Source organism: Cyanistes caeruleus, chromosome 8, assembly GCF_971803275.1.
Source record: "Cyanistes caeruleus chromosome 8, bCyaCae1.hap1.1, whole genome shotgun sequence".
In the NCBI taxonomy this organism is placed as follows: domain Eukaryota; kingdom Metazoa; phylum Chordata; class Aves; order Passeriformes; family Paridae; genus Cyanistes; species Cyanistes caeruleus.
In genome coordinates, this window is record NC_141708.1 from 8,969,580 (window position 1) to 8,988,765 (window position 19,186).

Sequence of the window (19,186 nt, forward strand, 5' to 3'; positions counted from 1 at the left end):
CACATGCAGAAGACTATCAAGACTTTTCACGTATTTCACTGACCAGTGCAGAATCATTTCTTGCCACAAATCCCTGAGGGCTTTATGCTGGTTCCAAAAAATCCCTGGCATTTTCACAACTGACTTCAGGATTTCAATAGTTACTTTACATGTTAGTAAAAAAAAGTGTTTGTTTCTCATCTAACCTGGAATGGCTTATTCCATGACAGTCACTATTAGTTTATGTGGAATGGTCTCTGAGTTTAACAGAGAGAAAGGATTTATGTTATGACCATCTTTTCTGTCTCTCTAAGACAAAAGGAGAAACTTTGGTAATTTTAGAAAAAAAAGATGTTATAATGTTGTCACTCCTTGCCATTGTTTTAGGTCTTGCATTTATATCTTCTTTTCCAAAGTGTTAGTATGCAGAACAGAGGGAAAAAGACACTGTTTGAGCTACTATACTTAAAAGGGGAAAAAAAGGAAAAAGAAAAAAAAGAAAAAAACTTCCTCATTCAAAACCCACAAATTGCTGCATTTACTTGGTAAATAAAAAGTGCCTATTTTTTAGGTTTATCAGTTAACATAGAAACAAGTTGACCTATATTGGCAAGTACAACAGATCATAAAGAAGTCTCACATTCTGAGAAACACATGAGAAGCTGACTATGGCTTTCACCCTCAGAGTGGTAATTTGCTCATTGAAAAAGCTTTTATTGAAGAGACACTCGAGAAACATAAAACAATGGCAGAAGGTACAAAAGCAGCACCTTGTTCTCACTCTGATGTAACCTTAGAACAATACAGCTTCACTCCCCAGGAGTGCCTCTAGAGAGAATGCCACCTTTGTGTAAAAGCAGCATTGGAGAGGATAATTTTTTATCATATTGGCTGATAAATTTGGGGAAAAAATAGGTGATGGAATACAGAGGTATTACTCATCCCTCTAAAGCTGAACTATCACAAGTCAGTGGGCTGACATGGTTATAAGCAGATTCTACTGGATGTAAGAAAGTGCTAATAAAGGGTGGTAAAATATTTTCAGTTGGGTATTCAGTGTAAGAATTACTAAGTATTAAGTAAGAAAAATTAAAAAAAATTAATAAATTAAAAAATTCCAAAGTCTTTAAAATTTTTCTGTTTTCTGCAATTTGATAAGAAAAATCTGTCTAATTCACTCTTCTTTACTCAATTTCAAATTCTATTTCTTCAATTACAGGATGGGTATGACAGGACTTAATCCCATATTTGTAAAGAAACAGAACCATGCATGATTATTGTATGTAAACAAAATATACAAATATATTTAATTTTCTATTTCCAATACTGTGAAGTAATGAAATGGTTTTCAATAGAAGTAAGTAATTTTCATGTTTTTAAAAGACACATCATTGTTATAGTAATCTCCAAAATCTCTTATAAGATCTGATCTCTGTCTAGTTTTAAATGACAAAATGTTTTGGTTTTGTTTTTTTAATTCCAAAGAGAGGAACACCTGGGGTCGGTAAACTGTATAAAAGCACTTCATCAATTTTGCTTCAAAAACTTCATCAAAAACTCTGCTTCTATGGCCAAATCTGTAATTTAGCTTAGTGAGAAAAGGCTGCAGTGTCATACCAGCCTTGCACTATCCAAGTCCATGCTGTACTGCATGATTTTGCAGATCTAGTTAAGGAAATAATCTGTTTTCTAAGGAGAGAATAATTACTCTGAGTGTTTGACACCTATTCTAGACTTCAAGGCAGAGTGTGATCATAAACTACTGTCTATAAAGATTCAAAATGTGGGCATTTGTACTAGATTTGAGGACATGGCAGTATGGTATCAAAAAACAATTTTGTAACAGAAGAATTATGACTACTCACAAGCAATATTTGTAAAACTAGATGCAAATTAGAAGAACATGTTGAGCACGGGAAGGGTAAAATTTAAAATTATATGCCTGAATATCTTGATTTAAAATTATAAGCCTGAAAATATATGTATATGTGGAGACACACATGGTGACCTATACTTATGATTGTGTGTGCACATATGTGTATTTGTGAACATGTATCTATTTGAAAAGCTGATTCTATGAAATTTTTGATCAAATGAAACTCCATACTAACTGTTGCATCTTGGATTTTACTTTTGGAGCTTTGTTTGGTTTTAGCTGTGAAAAATCTACTGCTCTTCTCTGAGGACCTCTCTTACAGATGTTTTAAACTGGTCATGTCCAAAAAAACAAAGAGAGATATTTGTGTGATACATCAGGACTGTAAGATCAGGTCCTTTATACTCACCTGATTTATGGACTTGCACTGTGCTGGTGTGCAAGTATATGTGGGTGCATAAACTATTTAAGTGCAAATTGCCAGAATGTCAGTAAATTACTGTTGGAGCTGCAAAGCATTTACATACCTTAGGCATGAGCAACCAATTGGAACTTTTAATCTTTTAACAAGTTGCTGCTCAGTGACATAATAATGAATAAAATGAAGAGTAATGAATTTGACCATAAAGCTTAGCAAATAAACATTGTACACAAATATAACAATTCTTGACTAGCTCTGCACACAAAATCTACTCCTGGTTTACTTCCAGTTACCATATCTTGTGGCAAAACACAGTAACATCCTCCATCCATTGCTTTTGGCAAAACTGTTATTGGGTTTTTTGTAGATCACTATCTGCTGCCCTCACCATTCTGGGATTCACCCTCATTATAACCTGTTCCCCTGAAGATAGCTTTATCTTTCAGTATTGTTCCAAGGAAGTTTTCAGAAGCTTCCTTGTCTCAATACTCCTGTCAAGGAAGTTGTGGAAATCACCCTCAGGATTACTGACAGAAACTTTCATTTGTTTGAAATCTGAATGTGTATCCTGGGTTATCAGCACTGACAAGGTCAGAGACCAGACTCCACTGTTATTCTCACTTCTACCAACACTCCATGATTGAGTCACCTAAAATAAAATTCCACTTCTGTCAAAAGACAGGGCAAATCACTCGTAAGAGCTGCAAAGATGACTGACCATTCACAGTCTTCTATGGGTAGGAAAGAAGTGTGTCTAATAAGGTAATACACTAGAGTATCTTTTCTAATTGTGACTGGCACACCCTAAATTCATCTCATTTTTGTATGTAGAGCAAGTCTAAAAGGTATCAAGTTCAATTTTGTTGAAGACAAACTTGGTTCAGTCATTTTTTATAGTCCAGATAACTACAAAGGCAGGTGAGGATCTACAAAATAAGCAGCAGGATTCTGCATTAGGCCCCAAAAAGACAACAGCAGAAACAAAAAAAAGGCAATAATGGGCACAAGTCACTGCTGAGTGACAAGTCTTTGAGGCAGAAATCCACTTCCAATTGAAGTCCCTATCAGAAAAACAACCACCAAAATTTCTTCCACTGACAGCCATGCCAGTAGCTGAGGGAGAGAGGCTGAGGACAACAAGTATTAACAAGGAGAGCATTAGAGGCTGTTCTTGCAGGATGGGCATTATGGTGGAGCCTTTAGGGAAGCTTGAATTGCTGCTGTCTTTGTGGTTTTTATTTTTTCTCCGTAAAAAGAGAAAACTGCCTTTTTATGATACAAATAAGGATTTTAAACAGTATTATATTAAAAGTTCTGGGGAGGGTAACTGAAAAGCAAAAACTTACCTTTTACTTATTCCTACAATGAAATAGCACGGTAACATGACATTACCACTCCAAGGTAAATATTTACTTGTTAGTATTGGGCTCTGCACAAAAATATACCTACCTTCCCCACCCAAAACGATTTGCATTTTCTATTACCAAGACCAAAACAACCACCCACCACACAATTCCCAGTTTAGTACACTGCATATACCTCTTGATCTATACTGAGATGCTCAAACATGCACGTCTTGGATAATGAACTGAGAATGCCTGATGACAAAAGCAAAGGAGGAAGTTTCTACTTCCAACCTCCATCTCCAGCCCCAAAGATACCTGTGAACAATCACAACACACAACACCACCACAAAAAGAGCTGTTACCATTTCCCCATTAACTTTTACTATTATTTACTTGCCACTTTCACTTCAGGAAAAAAAACCCCAATACGATGACTATCCAGGAAATCAAGCATTGTAAATAAACTCTTTATGATTTCTTATATGTTTGGCAAGTTTTGTACTATTTTAGCAAAGGTTTTGAAACTTCATAAAGCCAGGACACACAATTCCTCATGGGGAGGGGACTTTGCTTATGCAGTGTTGGGGGTTAATGGAAGGCATATGGTTTTTGAAGTTTGAAGATTTTATTTTAATTCCATAATTTGCAAATACAAATTTAAATTTTATCTATATCACAGTACTCCAAATACTGTGAAGTTCTTTGTGCTAAACCAGCTATGAAATTTACTGAGAGTTTTTAATTTTCCCTTAATTTAATCTTTGGCTAAAACAGACTAGGCACTGAAGCAAAACTAAAAGTTTCATTTTGGTACTCAGATACTTTAGCTTGAGCTACTGTGCTCTCATTTTCCTATGGGAGGAGTAGCAGAGAAAAGAGAATTTTTATCCAACAATATCTTGAGAATAGGTCTGCATGGCAAATTATTTAAGTGATTTAAGATGCTACTGTCAGATTCCCACCTTTTTTGCTCCATGTATCTTGCTAAGGCTCCTGCTTTCCTGCTGGAGGTATTGTCATCGTGACAGCAGAGATGGCAAAACATGTGTGACCATTCCTCACCTGGCACAGGCAGGAATTAGACAAACTCTCCAAAACTTGGCTCATGTGACACAGAGATTTTTGGAAGATTTTGGAACAGTTTCTTTCCTATAGTCTAGACTCTTTGGACACAATGAGCCAACTGCTGCAGTGACTTTTTCTCTGCCAGACCTAACTAAAGTGGCTGAATCCAAGGTCTTATTTTGAACTCTGTCCTTAGATCAGCGGATGTGATGGATCATGGAACTGCATTATCAGGAAGCCAAACTCCTTCAGTGTTCCAGCAGCAAGACTCCATGTTTCCCATGCAACTACCACAGAGCCAGGTAGCAATTTGGGAAAATAATGAAATAGTTCAACATTCTTTGGCAACACTTAAAAAGTGGAAAGCTTAATTTCAAGATTTCCAAACAACCTCAAACGTTCTAGTGTTCCCAAGCCAATACTCTGCAGAGCTTCCTTTTCAGAGAAGTGAGGGAAAAAAAAAAAAAAAAGGATATTTCAACTTTCCATTCTCATTTGGAATAAAAATGGGTGAAATCATGGCATTTCCCAGGAAAAAGCACCACTACTTCCAAGCTTCAGGAGTCACTCATTTAGAAGAAACTAGAAATTGATGCAATTCCAGCTTCACAAATATACTTCTGAAGTTAATAATTCCCAAAGCTAGATCTACCAGACCATTGGTGCCCTACTACAGTCCCAGAATTGCTGCCTTCCCTCACAGTGGCCAAATTACTGCTTCCTCTCTTTATAATATCCTTAGAGTGCTCAAGATCTCAGAGTAACTACCAGAAATACGCAAAAAGATGCAAAAGGAAAAATGGAGTTACCAATCATCAATGTCAGGCAAAGATGCAAAAATAGAGAGCAATTAATATTTGGTTAAATTATAACACTCTCTCCTCTTTGTTTCATATAAAAAATCCCCAATACATAAACAAAACAGAAATAAGTAAATACTTCATTACTCGGTTTCCTTGATATCAACAAAATTAAACTCCTGGGGAGCATTCTGATGCAAAACTATTTTTCAGGCATGAGTCTGGCAAACTTTTCTTCTTCCAATGCCAAAAATACTTTTTTTTCTAGGAACACGGCTGTATCACAAATAAAAAACAAACGAACGGTGTATTTTGAAGTTTTAACTGGCAGCTTAAATACTTAAAGTAAACACTTTGAATTAATTAGAACTCATGTAATAATAAGAAAAATGGTGGGGTAAGACATTAATTTATAATGTCCTATAATCAAGATTGTGAAGCTTGGTGCAGCAGAAAGATTTCCTTGAATAAATTCATTGTATTTTTAAAGAAAGAAATTTCAGAGAACATAGTAGTTAGTAAATATTTAAAACCTTTGTGGTAAAGGCTCAAACCTCAAAATAACAAGGAAATGACAACTGTTTATTTTTCTCCACATAAAACTGAAAGTTATTGTAAGGTCATTATAATGTAAGCCTGTTTTCTCTTTAAGAAGTAAATAATTACACCACTGATTTGAGTAGACCTGCCAGTAAGTCTACATGTGGTTAAGTCAGATAGACTGATGCTCTAAAATTGGCAAGTAGCTGCTCCCACAAGCTATTAAGCAACTCTGAGGTCTAGGTAGCTCACAGCACTTTTATCGTATGCCTCTCAACAGAAAAAAAGGAAAAACCCCACATTTAGACTACAGTTGTTGTGCAACCTTTGAACAAAGTTGTGCATATTCCATGGTAACACAGAAACAGAATTTGATGCAGTGTTCACTCCCTGCTGCAATATTTAACTGCAACATCTAAGCTTTCTTCAGAAATGTGTCTCTGACTCTTGTGGTCACAAGGAGAACTTTCATAGACATGAAATGAAAATCATTTGCAAAGATATCATGATGTTCTTGAGCTTGCAAACAGCTGAAATAATGATGGCATTCACTGCAATGAAAATTGCATTAAATTAATGGTTGTAATCAAAACAATGAACTGTTGATTGTTTAACCACTACTTTAACCATGGCTGAGTTACAGATTTTAGCACTACCATCAGTATGTGTTTAATCCCATCTCTTTAGGCACCAAGACCTCAGCTGCTGCGGAGCTGTCGATACTCCAACCTTTGCTGGTGAAATTCTGTAACAAACTCTGCAGTGACCTGGGCAGCTGCAGTCACCTCTACACAGACAGCACGTGGCAGCAAATGTCCTACACAATCAATATCTTCCGATATTTAGTTAAGTAAAACTCTTCATTTACTGATTTGAATAAATCTGTTGCATCACAGTGTCATGGGAGTTCAGGGGACATCATTGCAAATTCTAATCCAGCCCATTACAAGACAAATGCAACTTTGCCTGTGGCCAGTTCCCACCGTCATTTCTACATCTGGGCTTCCACTGAAGGCAAAGAAAGCTCTGCATGGGGGACAGCAACAATATAGGTCACATCACCATTTGTGGTATGAATGTTTACCCATTGTTAGTAAAACAATCTACATTTTCTTCCCCAAAGATAAAAATCAATCCAAGTATGAAGTTGCAATGCAGATTAAAAACAAAACAAAAGTAGCTAAACCACTCACATCATGGGTCCTGCCTTTCAGCTGTGGGAGGGTTAGATGCCTCAAAGCCCTCTCTGTAACAGTGCTAGCAAACAGAAAAAAGAAACCTGTATTCTGCTGGTGACAGGACTGCCATCACATCAGCCCTAAAACACACTGAACTCTCAGGGTTCCATGGAACAGCACAAACAAAAGGGAGCTAAGGGAGTGAGTGACACACAGAATAAAGGGTGCAAGGAATGCAGTGGACAAACTTACATGGCAGGACAAACAGACCTCCTCTGGAGGGTGTGCTGGCTGTAGATGGCAGAGTCAGCAGTAGGCTGAGCTACACACAGAAACCCCAGCACACAGGCAGATAAAGCAGCTGGATGTTTGCAGCATCCCCCTTACTAGGTGGTTCCCCTTCCCACTGAACTGTGTCACCCTCCTTTCCTGTAACACAAACAGGTGAACAGGCACCCAAATACAATGTGTCTCACAGTAAAGATTTCCCCCAGCTACAGCCTAAAGGGCAATGTGACACATGGAAGGTTGGCAGTAATTCAATTCAAATTCAAATTCAAGCTTGTTCCTTAAGTCACTAACCTCTGCCATGTCTCTTGTTTTGTGCCATGGTCTCATTTCTACTGGTGAAACACAAAGCTCCAATGACAAGTGACTGTGAGCTCTGGTTAGCAGTCCTAATGCTGAGGAACAGAGAAGCTGAAGGAATGGAACCATTTATCCTTCTAGAGCACAGAAAAACATTTTCCAATGCAGATTATGAAAAATGCACCATTGCTACTCAAATGCTGGTTACAAAAAATGAGGCTTTAGCTCTTCTGATAAATAATTTTTTCTTTCAGCAATAAAAGTATTAAAAGAATAAAGAAAAGCAAGATGATCAAACAAGTGGAGATGATATCAAGTCCATTTAAAGATCAGCAAAGAGGAAGATGAGACGAGTTTTGGAAATGGACTAAAATAAGCAGGAGAGGAGTTGTAAGAATAAGAAAAGCAAAAAATTCCTTTGGCTTGAAGTCCAGTAGCAGTTCGATGCTTTTAAAGGAAGTATTCATTTTCTTCTCTACAGTTTTGCAATAATTCTGCTAAATACCAAAAATATACATATATTCTTTAAAACTTCAGCTTTCTAGCAATGTGGTGACACAGCACCCGAAAGGATCAACCTATATGTTTTCTGAACAACCATATCAAACTTCTGATTTTTTTTTCCTTTTTCTTTTTCCTATAAACATGCTGTGTAATGACAAATTTGGGCATAAATCCAATGCAAACAAATAAACAAAGTCAGTATAACTACTCACAGTAGCAAAGCTATGCAGATGTCTAAATATTTGCAGGTGTCTTAGATAATAAGCTTTCACAGCAGGAGCTACATATCTGTGATTAGTTCACTAGTACACTTCAGAATTTTCCAAACACATGCAATAAGGTTAACTCTATGGTGTATTTTTGTTTGTCTCAATGTATTTTATTTTCTTTGTACATTTTCCATTGACACACATGTATATACATATATGTAGAATAATATTTATATATATATAAATATTATATATATGTATACATACATATATATATAAATATTCTACATAGACACAGAGAAATATTTTCATGAATTTTGCATCCACCCAGTAATGTATACTGGTCAACAACAAGCAACCACTCTTGTCCTAGAAAGTGTTTAGTTGCAAAAATGTTAATGAAATCCACAGAAACACTTAGGAACCAGTTTTTTAATCTCATTACCATATCAAGGAGCTCCCTGTTAATCACTGTCCAAATTCATTTGGATTTATTGCATCACAGTTATGCTTACAATTAAATGCCACAAGGTCCCAGTCAGATTAAACAAATGATTTTTCCTGTAGTCCTTACAGGACTAGTAGTGACAAATCACATGGAAGTAAAATATATCATAATTAATTAGCAGAGGCCCATAGATAACCTCTCCCACAAATCTCCATGGGCAATTTTAATAGGTTTCAATATTTAAATATAAAACCCTACAAAATTGCTTAAAAATTCAAGGAATACTTGCACTTATTATAGGTAACGAATATGTCAGTCATGTAATTTTTTATTACATAATTATTTCTTTTGGGATGTTAGAAACAAGTAATTATTTTCTTAAAAATGAATTGGCAGCAACTATTTTAAGCATGCCATTGTGAATGAAATATTATCAAATAATTGTTGTATTACTAACAACTGACTTACAGAAAAGAAGCATTTCCTTATCAAAGCACATAACATATCACCATTGTAAGAAAATTTAATCTTCTTTACAGAAGCTTCAGTAAGCCAGTAAGAATTACAGGAAGATAACTGGTCTTAACATAAAATATGAACACCGGTACGAAGAAAAAGGGTTTGGCTTCTTTAGCTTGATTTCTAATAGTCCATGCTAGCTGCTCATTCCTCTTATATGTGTTAGAGAAAGTAACACATGACAGCATTCCAGAGACACATAGAAAAGAAAAATCATCCTTTACAGAAAGAAATATTCTGTTAAATACTATAAACTGTTCATGGTAATCTCTCTGATACAGAAATAGCAAATTCTACCTAAACCAATTCAAAGCAATGTGTTCCTAGAATGGGCAGGCTACAATATACAAAACCTGACAAACAAAAAACCCTCGTTTTTTTCCAGAACTAAGCTTTCATCTCAGTGATTTGGATTTGTTTATCAAGTAGAGGCCCTGGTGCTCTTTCATAAAAATCCTCAGTACACCATACTTTGTCTGCCTTCAGTCTCTTCAAAACATCAAAATGTCTCACTTCTCATTCATTCCTTGCTAATGTTCACTTAGGGGGATATTAAAAATGTCTGCTCTAGCCCAGGAAGACTGGTCTCCTGACACTGGAGAAAGAACCTAACTTAAAATAAATGTTTAATGATGAAATTATTGAACTGAGTTTAGCCTTGACATGTCTGCAATGTCAAAAGAAAGTCTTCAAGTTAAATAAGAATTTGTAGAAAATACCAGCTCTGAAGAAAATTTCAACTCTGGTTAATAGCAACTTCAGCCTGTAGAAGACATTTACCTTGAGCCACAAACTTGAGCTGAATCTCAGGTTATCTTGCCTTCAGTTATTTTGAGCTACTTAATTGTGGTAGCCAATCTTCAGTATCCAAACAATCTCCCTGAAAGAATCTCTTGGAAATTACACAAATTCTTTCATTTAGAAGCAACTCAATACTGACTCTTGTGCTGGACACAAAAGAACCCCAAAAGTGTGAGAAGAGAGGTGGCCAATTAAGGACATGAAATTTGTGGGACAACATCATGATACACTGGCAGCTGTGAATGGACTATGCAAATGTGACCAGGGTCTCCAAGTCAAAATGTCAGACAAAAGAAGAGTGGAGAAAAATTAATTTGTGAAGCCAGATTCTATAATAGGAATTAATAAATACACTGGAATTTTTAATATAGCTCTTCAAATTATTTGTGAAGATTGAAAAAAATGATGTTTAAAATATAAAGCTATATTTTATGAACACTACTTAATCTCAAATCAAGTAGCAATAACAAGATTTTCAATAAAAAGAGGTCAAAAAAGGGAAAAATTAATCAACTTGGAACAAAAGATAACATCATAAACTTACAAACAAAAATTTCAGTCCATTATGCCCATTTCTGCTGCAAAGTAAATTTTCAATTAGGTAAGTGTAAATACCTCAAAATGTAAAGTTCACGGTACCTCAAGAGGTTTCAGCAAATTACCCTGTGTGTATTAAGTAAATTACCTGTTATTGTATAGATGAGGAGAAGGTCTGTACCTGTGCCTTTCAGTGGCAGCTCACCATTAGATTAGTCCAGTTCTAGCACGAAATCACACTCACAATATGTGAGCAGGGTTAATTTTTGTTGAGGCACTGTGTGTGGAAGAATAGCCAATACCACTCTGTGCTGATGGAAGTAATCATCATTAGCTAAATGAATGTGCACCTAATCTCCTGATAAAGAGCAGGAGACAAGCACTGAGTTGGGGAAAACTCAGAAAGTACTTTAAAAGGCTGTTTCTGATGAGATAGAAGATGGAAAGCTGCTGGCATGATAAGCAGAGGTAATGCAAAGGGACATCTGACTTAGGAAATATTTGCAGAAGCATTCAGAATGGGAAAAAACCACGATAAAGCGAAAAAGAAGTTTTGGTTAATAAGTGAAAATATCTGGGTATGTGTGGATGCTCGGGGAACACTAGATCTGGAGAATGCCACACGAGTTTATTCATATTTGGACCTACAGAGATGACAACTGAAAATGGTACCTGTCACTGAAGGGAGAGAAGCAGTTGGCAGAAGCACTGGTGGCCAAAATATTTGAAAATATATGGAAAGACTTAATCTTCAATGAGAGAATTCTGCAAAAATCCAATAATTTTTGTTACTCACAATATTATGTTAATCAAACCTAAAGAACTACTATGGTAAAAGGAAACCCACCAATACAATTGCCAATTACCACTATTAACCTTTACAGAATTGGTAATTTATTTTAAAATTTCTGACTACAATGTGTAATGTGGGATTATCTTTTAAATAGTTCATTCATCTTTGTTGTTATTTACTTCTAATAGCTATCTTACAGAAACCTGTGGGATTTCAAGATACACAGTTTTGTTTATGAAAGTAAAAAATAATATATTTTTGAACTTGAAACATTAATAAATCAGTACATAATTGTTAAACCAAAGTAGCATCTAATCAGTTGCCTTTCACATCATAGCACTGACCCTAATCTCTGAGGCATAAATAAACACGCATTCTTCGTGCAAACTTTAATCATAAAAAAGAATGAAATATATTCCAACATAAATATTTCAGCAAATAGCCATGTGAAGGAGCATGAATGTTTAATTTAGACATCACCTCTGTCACTATCTGTTAGATATCATACCAGTGTTTCTCCTCTGGGAATTCCAAAATCTAACCAAGTTTCCAGTGCCCAACTGAAAATTATATTCCTCCTTAGCCCCATAATACCCATCTTCTCATTTTAATATTAACTAAATCCTTCTTTGAGGTTATCATGCCATGTTTGCTCAATCCATGTCTACTAATACTACCTACAAAGTCTGAATAACCTTCCAGTGCCTTGCTAAAGCTGGAAGCTTCTTCCAGATATTGCTACCAAAGATCAAGTCATTCCTAAGTTCCTCAGCTAGAACATGCCACTGTGGTCAATTTAAGGATCTTCTGTTATACTGAACTTCTTTTCATCTATTCAAGAACTTAGCAATGGCACATGAGATAGGAAGATAGATGTTTTTAATATTGGCTTTCAAAGACTGGAGACATAAGTCTAAATGAAACAGACCAGGTGAAGAAAAATGTATGGTTTCCATATGCTTTGTTATTCAAGACAGTGATCCCCCCTCAAGTGCATAAAAGTGCCTTTGATCTATTGCCTCAACTAAACAACCATGTGATGACCCTTAATTGCACTTGAGCTATGGAACTGTTTGGGAATATAGCATGGAGGGATTTGTGTCTGCATGTCTGGAGACATGTGGATACACAATACATACAAAAATGTGTCTAAGTGGAAGGAAAAGTTATGTTCAGCAGCTGAGTTCATTGCTCTGGGTACAAAAATAGTGTCTCATGAACACTAGAAAACTGCACTTAAATAGCACCCTAACATTAAGGTTTTGCTCTTCAATCTCTGTATCCATTAAGTCTATAGAAAGGAATAAAAATATAAATCATCATCATTTTGAAAGCACATACTGCAGCACTTCTAATGTGACATTTTATCTTACAAAAGGAGCTTAAAATAGCATGACTTAGAGGAGCCACAACAGCACATAACCTCTTACAGCTGCTTTGCAAGTGGTCTCATATTTTTTCCTCATTGGAGCTCAGTAAAGAATTAGCACTTCCCAGAACACACTGCCCAAGACTTAATGGAGTAATAGAATGTGAAAGAAAGAAATTCAACAAAAGCTGCAACTGCATCCTTTTCTCCTTTTCTCTGCTCACCTGTTTTCTTCTGAAGTGCTCTGGCAAGTGCTTGGCAGGATGGGATCTCTGTCCATGGCCTTACAATCACACTTCACTGTCTGGGCTCTTAGGGTGAACTTTAGGTGTTTATGGACTTCATCCTAACTTTCTCAGAATCTCAGTATGGGAGGGTAATTGAGTAATAAAGTAATTGGAGCTGGCTGCACATTTCTAATGAGAGAACTAATATATTACTACATATGAAAAATGGATACTAGAATAGAGCTCAATAGAAAGAAACTGTGAAAATACAAGTCCAGTTCAGAAGCAGTCACAGAACATCTATCCTATAAGCCAACATACACCACAAACTGAAGTTCCTCCCAGGATCCTTTGAGAAACATAAAAGAACCCTTAAAAAATAAAAGCAATAATTATCATGTTTGAGAGGAAGACAGTAACACCACATGTTTGAAAAACCCAACAGACTAGATATAAGCAGCCAAATCAATGTTCTGTATAGTAGCAATACACAAAATAAATGAAGATAACTTTAATATGGAACTTAATTCCACCAGTGAAAACCTCATAAGGCCAATGGCTTCACACTGACAATTTGGTCTTTCCTCACAGTTAAGAGAAAACATTTTATTTTCCATTAAAAAATTCAATGTGTCTATACCATAACTTTCTGCCCAAATCTTAATCCCATTACTACCCCCAAAAAAAGTTACATGTCTATGTTGTCACGTAAAAACTAAAGGAGTATGTGGTTTCACAAAGGATGATCATTCAAATTACCCACAAAGAAATCATCAGCTCTTCAACAACCTTAATACACATCTGTGTATCTCACTGTACGAATATTAATAGATCCTACCATTATTAATATTTAATATTTTAAGAGATAACTTACAGTTAAACTTTCATAAACAGACTATGAAGCATTAAATTCATCAAGTGACTCAACCAAAAAAAAAATAAAATAAATAAATAAATAAATAAATAAAAATCTACATCATATCTTTGTCCTGTCTTTGCAAATTACAATTCTGAGAGGCAGAAGCTCAGGAGAAGCAAAGACAAATTTTGGTCACAAAAGTAGAGAAGAACACAGTGCTACCCCTAATGCTTGTCTATATATGTAAATTGTGAATGAACAGCAGCTGTGTCCTTTCCTAACATACTTTTGGAACCTGCTATAGCAACAGGAAAACCACAGCAGTCCTGGTTGAAATAGAAACAGCTCATTTTCATGGGAGAAAAGGTACAAGAGTAGCTCATATGCTCAATGCAGAACTGGAAATGTGTACATATCAAATCGCAGTTCAAATCAATTATCTGTATGACACAGCATTAAATGACTTCCAAATTAGCAGAGAGGATCCTGAAAAAATCAGTCTAAACCCATCAGTGATGGGGTTTGAAGTTCTCAGAGTGTGTACATCTCTGGAGAGATCTGTGTCTATACTATTTCATTTCAGGGATTTATATTGAACCTGTCAGTGTATTTGGACACAGACCTCATAAACCTTAATCATATGGATGCTGCCTTCTGTTCTGATGGATGTGCCATGCAAGGGAATAACTCAGACATTTTAGAAGCTCTGACAAGTGCAGAGCATGTCCCTATGTTGATGGGTGACTGTGCTCATCAACTCAGGAAGTTTACAGGCAAAAAGCAGCAACTTCACCCATGCTCCAAAGAAGCAGGTAAGTTGCCAGCCTGATCCTGAATGACTTGGTGTTGAATGAATTCAAATATCTGAGATGTTTCTGCACTTCTGAGCAGCATAAAGTGCTTGAGGAAGTTGCTTCCCGCAAGAGGGAAAGCTGCCACAGCACTTTGAGCCATGGCCCATACCACAAAATAACTCTCAGACTGGAGCAGTGGAGGCAGCAGTTTCAGTCTACAAGGTTTGCTGCAATGTTTTTGGGATTTCTAAGACCTGCACTAATGCAGTAAGCAGAAAAGTACAGAGTAGTCAGGAATGGCATAGTGGGACATAGTACTGGAGGTTGAAAGTTTTTTTCCTTTCACACTTAACCTGTAACATGTCTTTTTCTCCTAAACTGCACCTTGTTTTCAGAGGTTCAGGCCCAAGACTCTGCCCATTGGTACTTGACCAAATTGTTACAAGCCCAGGGCCATTCATTGCATGAGGCAAATCAACCCCTAGCCCATGATGTACTTCCAAACAAGTGTGATTACAGAGAATACATCAGTTTAAATCGCCCTTGTAGGTCAGAACTGGTTGCAACAAAGTAGTAATTAATACAAAATCAGTTATTACTCATCTGAGAAGCAAGTCATGAAGCTAGCACAACTGAATTGATCACAATCATCCATTCACACCCTAAATCACACCATGTGCCTCTAAAATACTCAGTACAGTGAAGTCTTCATTACCATTGCAGCTTTTAGGCACAATAGTAGTTGAATAACAAAATAATAATAATGATAGTATTAAAAATAATAAGTATTATTATTAGTTGTAGTATTAGTATTAGCATTATTATAAAAATAGACGTTTTAAAGAAACTTCAGCATCTTAACCTGAATGTATTTAACATATTCAAGTATCTTCTGTGTGAACTTCCCAGGAGCAAATAGCAGAGCAGTGATTATGAGGAAGGCTTTACAACTTCGGTGCCACATCACCTCTGACTCGATAGAAAGTGTGCTGTATGCACAGCCCATACACAGTTCGGGGCCCTACATGGCAGCTAGCTTTCTGGCAGGTAGCATGACCAGCTTTTTTCCTGGGATATTGTTCTGTCCTGACCACAAACTGAAGCACAAACTTTATAACTTCTACAACTTCGGAAATGGCCCCACTCCAGCAGGACACACCCCAAAGTGCATTACAGCACTGCCTTGTAAACTCTTTTATTAATTTCATAATAAATGCTTAGAAATCAGACTTTTTGCAGGTGATAATTAAATATAAAATCAAGGCAAAACAGATGTGTGATAAATTCTTGGCAATGGTCCTGTTTAACCGAGTTTTAGCACGGATTTCTGGCAGGCTCAGCCCTGCTCCTGCTCTGGATCCCCCTGCAGTGCACGTCGCCAGGGCCCTTCTTGGAGCACTTTGCCTCTCTCAACACTGTCTTTAAAATTTCACTTACCATTACAACATATCAATGTGGAAAGGTTTAACACTTGATTTGGTTTTGTTCAAGTTGCTCCACGGCTGCAGTTCATGGTAAAACTTATTTAAAAGATCCATAAACTTTTTATGCACTTTTCAGCTCAATACCAGCTCATTTTTCTTTGATGACATCAGTGCAACAGTGACTTTCTGTTGTACTTCCAAAAGGGACAAAACTACTGAGAACTTTCAATAGTTCCATAAAAGGAGGCTTACCCCCCAGAAGAGGAAAGTACATAATATCTCAGCTCTCCTCCCTTCTCACCACCTCTCTGGCTGTCAAAGGAAAATTAAAAATGGTAGATTAAAAAAAAAAAAAAAATAGAAAATTTAAAAATGAATAGAGCTTATACACATACAGGGTCCCATTAACACATAAACTGCTGGCCACATGGTCTGTATGCAGAGAATAATACTGGACTTTGTCCCTACAAACCTGATTTAGGTTCGGAAATCCCCGGTCTGTTTGAAGTGGTTGATACTGGACTTCACCCCTAAAGATCTGAATTAACTCTGGAAATCCCCATTCTGAGCCAGTATCAGCCAGCTTCCTTCTCCCCAGAAAAGGATGGGTTTTATTCACTCTCATGGGTTTTATTCACTCTGGCTCATGCTGGAGATGAGGGGAGGAAGTGAGTGAGGATGAACTCCAGTGAACTGCCTGTGCTGGGCTGAGACCTCCTCACTCCCCCTGCTCAGGCCACGGGCACAGCTACAGCTTCAGCCACACAGGGACACACAAAGACCTCTGAACACACGGTGTCTTCCCCTTTCCAATTCACACTGTGCAGTTGCAACCAATAAAATTACAAGCCAGGCCCAACACAGGTGGTTTCCTTTCCCTTCAAAGTGACCCTTACACTCTGTTGCACTGCCTGGCTCAAAACCATGTCCGATTTGCTGCCGTGAGCCTGCCAAGGTTGCAGAGGGATGGGATAAATGTGCCCAAGAATGGTACAAACCACTTTCATTTGTCATATAAGGAAGTGTATAACTAGATGCCATGTTTCTGTTAAGGCCTGTCTGGTTTGGCTGAAGAGCAGGACCACATCCACTTACACAAACCACTAAACCCCTGACCTGTGTGAACCCAGAGAGGAGCAGAGCAATGTCTGGAGCTCAGTAATTCCTTACCCTGCTGCTCTCTACTGTCCCAGCACGACACACATCAGGAGCGTGGATGACAAGCAGAATACATTTTCTAGCTTGGGCTACTATTGCTACAACTAAAACCATAAATAAAATTAACTTCAGCCTGTAGTCTGCATTACAAAGTTCATTTGCTACTACATTCATAAGGACACGTGCACCATTTATCCTGATTCCTCTGCTGGTCACCTGTTTGGGACTGACAGAGAAAACTGACTGCACTGGAGGGGACACCTCACAGCCAGGAAGGGATCCCACATGGTCCCCACCCTTGGCAGCCTGTTTCTGTCTGGGGAGGAGAGGAAAGTCAGTGAGCTTGTGGGAACATGTCTCCCACATAAACCTCACCCATCCAGTATCAATGCCTATGAATCACAGAAGCAAAGAGAAACTGCATAAAAACCTAGTTATTTTAACAATCTGTTTTGCACGGTAATTAATCAGATGAGCCCTCTAAGGGGCTCCAAAGATCCTAAGGTAAACTTAATTCACTCTAATTGAATTAAAAACCATTAAGCTAAAAGTTACAATGCCTAGCAAGAACAGAAAATATTCCTATAAAACCTCCCTGGAAGCAGGGAACTGGCAGTTATGCCAAGCAGCAGAAGAGGACATGAACTGCAGAAATGACAAAAATCAAAGCACAAATAAAAATATACTGATCTTGATCCTTCAGTCTAAGTTTTAATATTTTAAAGTTACTCACAGCATTGTGCTCAAACATGAATGATAGAGTATTTTTCAGGGTTATGTCATGCACTGGATAAGGCTGACTAGCAGCTTGCTTTTTTTAATACAAAAGGCTTAAGTCAGTTCTAAGGTAAAGATTGTACTTCCCACTCTTCAGAGGTGAAACAGAAACAGTGGTCTATTTCAAAAAAGGAATTTTATAGCAGCTGTAAAAGAAATGATTTATGCAAGTGTATTTGTAGATTTTTTTTGTTGATGACTGCATACAAAGATATCCACATATATACACAAATGTATACAAATGTCCTCACCTTGAAGCAATTCAATAATTTGTTCATGTGAACATGTGTGGCCTGTGGATTGCCTGTGAACTATTTGTCCTAGATACTGTTTTGATTACTCGTAATTCGTATTTTTCTCTCGGCAACACTTGATTAATCACCTCTATCTCATGTTATTGTTCTTACTTGCAGCCTCAATGAACCCCAAAGAACTTTCATATTCACATGCCTGGGACAAATATTCAAGTTACATACCTTTGCATGATTATCTGTTACCATTTCTTTTCTCTGGAACATTCCCTCCATTGAACACTTACTATTAGGAACATTCAAGATGAATAAAAAGCAACATGAAAACCTAAAAGATATTTACAGAATTTTTCTACTGAGTGCTCACAATATATTTTTTTTAAACTAGAAGCATCAGTCCAGAAAAAAGGTAAGCAAAAAAGCCCCTAAAACCCAGAAACAAATAACCCAACAAAAAACAAAAACAAAAAACCAAACTGTAGAATAACTAGAGTGCAATTGCATCAACAAAATTTCTATTACAACATTAAACTTCAAGAAGAAGTTCCAAAACAAACTTTTACTGTCAAACAGGAAAAAACAATTTTCCTGGGAAATTTTCATTTAAAAATAAAACAAAACCCAGAACTCTGCATACTCTCAGCCCCAAAACATAGATGGTAGCTGTTACTTTTACTAAAATTATCACTGAACTTATACTCAGAAATACAGGCTCAATGGCTA

General features: G+C 36.9%; 1 protein-coding gene across 8 annotated transcripts in view; it reads right to left on the reverse strand.

Moving 5' to 3' along the window:
* The window catches only part of VTI1A (vesicle transport through interaction with t-SNAREs 1A), a 257,073-nt gene that overhangs the window by 141,186 nt on the left and 96,701 nt on the right, over positions 1-19,186 (reverse strand). The window lies entirely within an intron of this gene.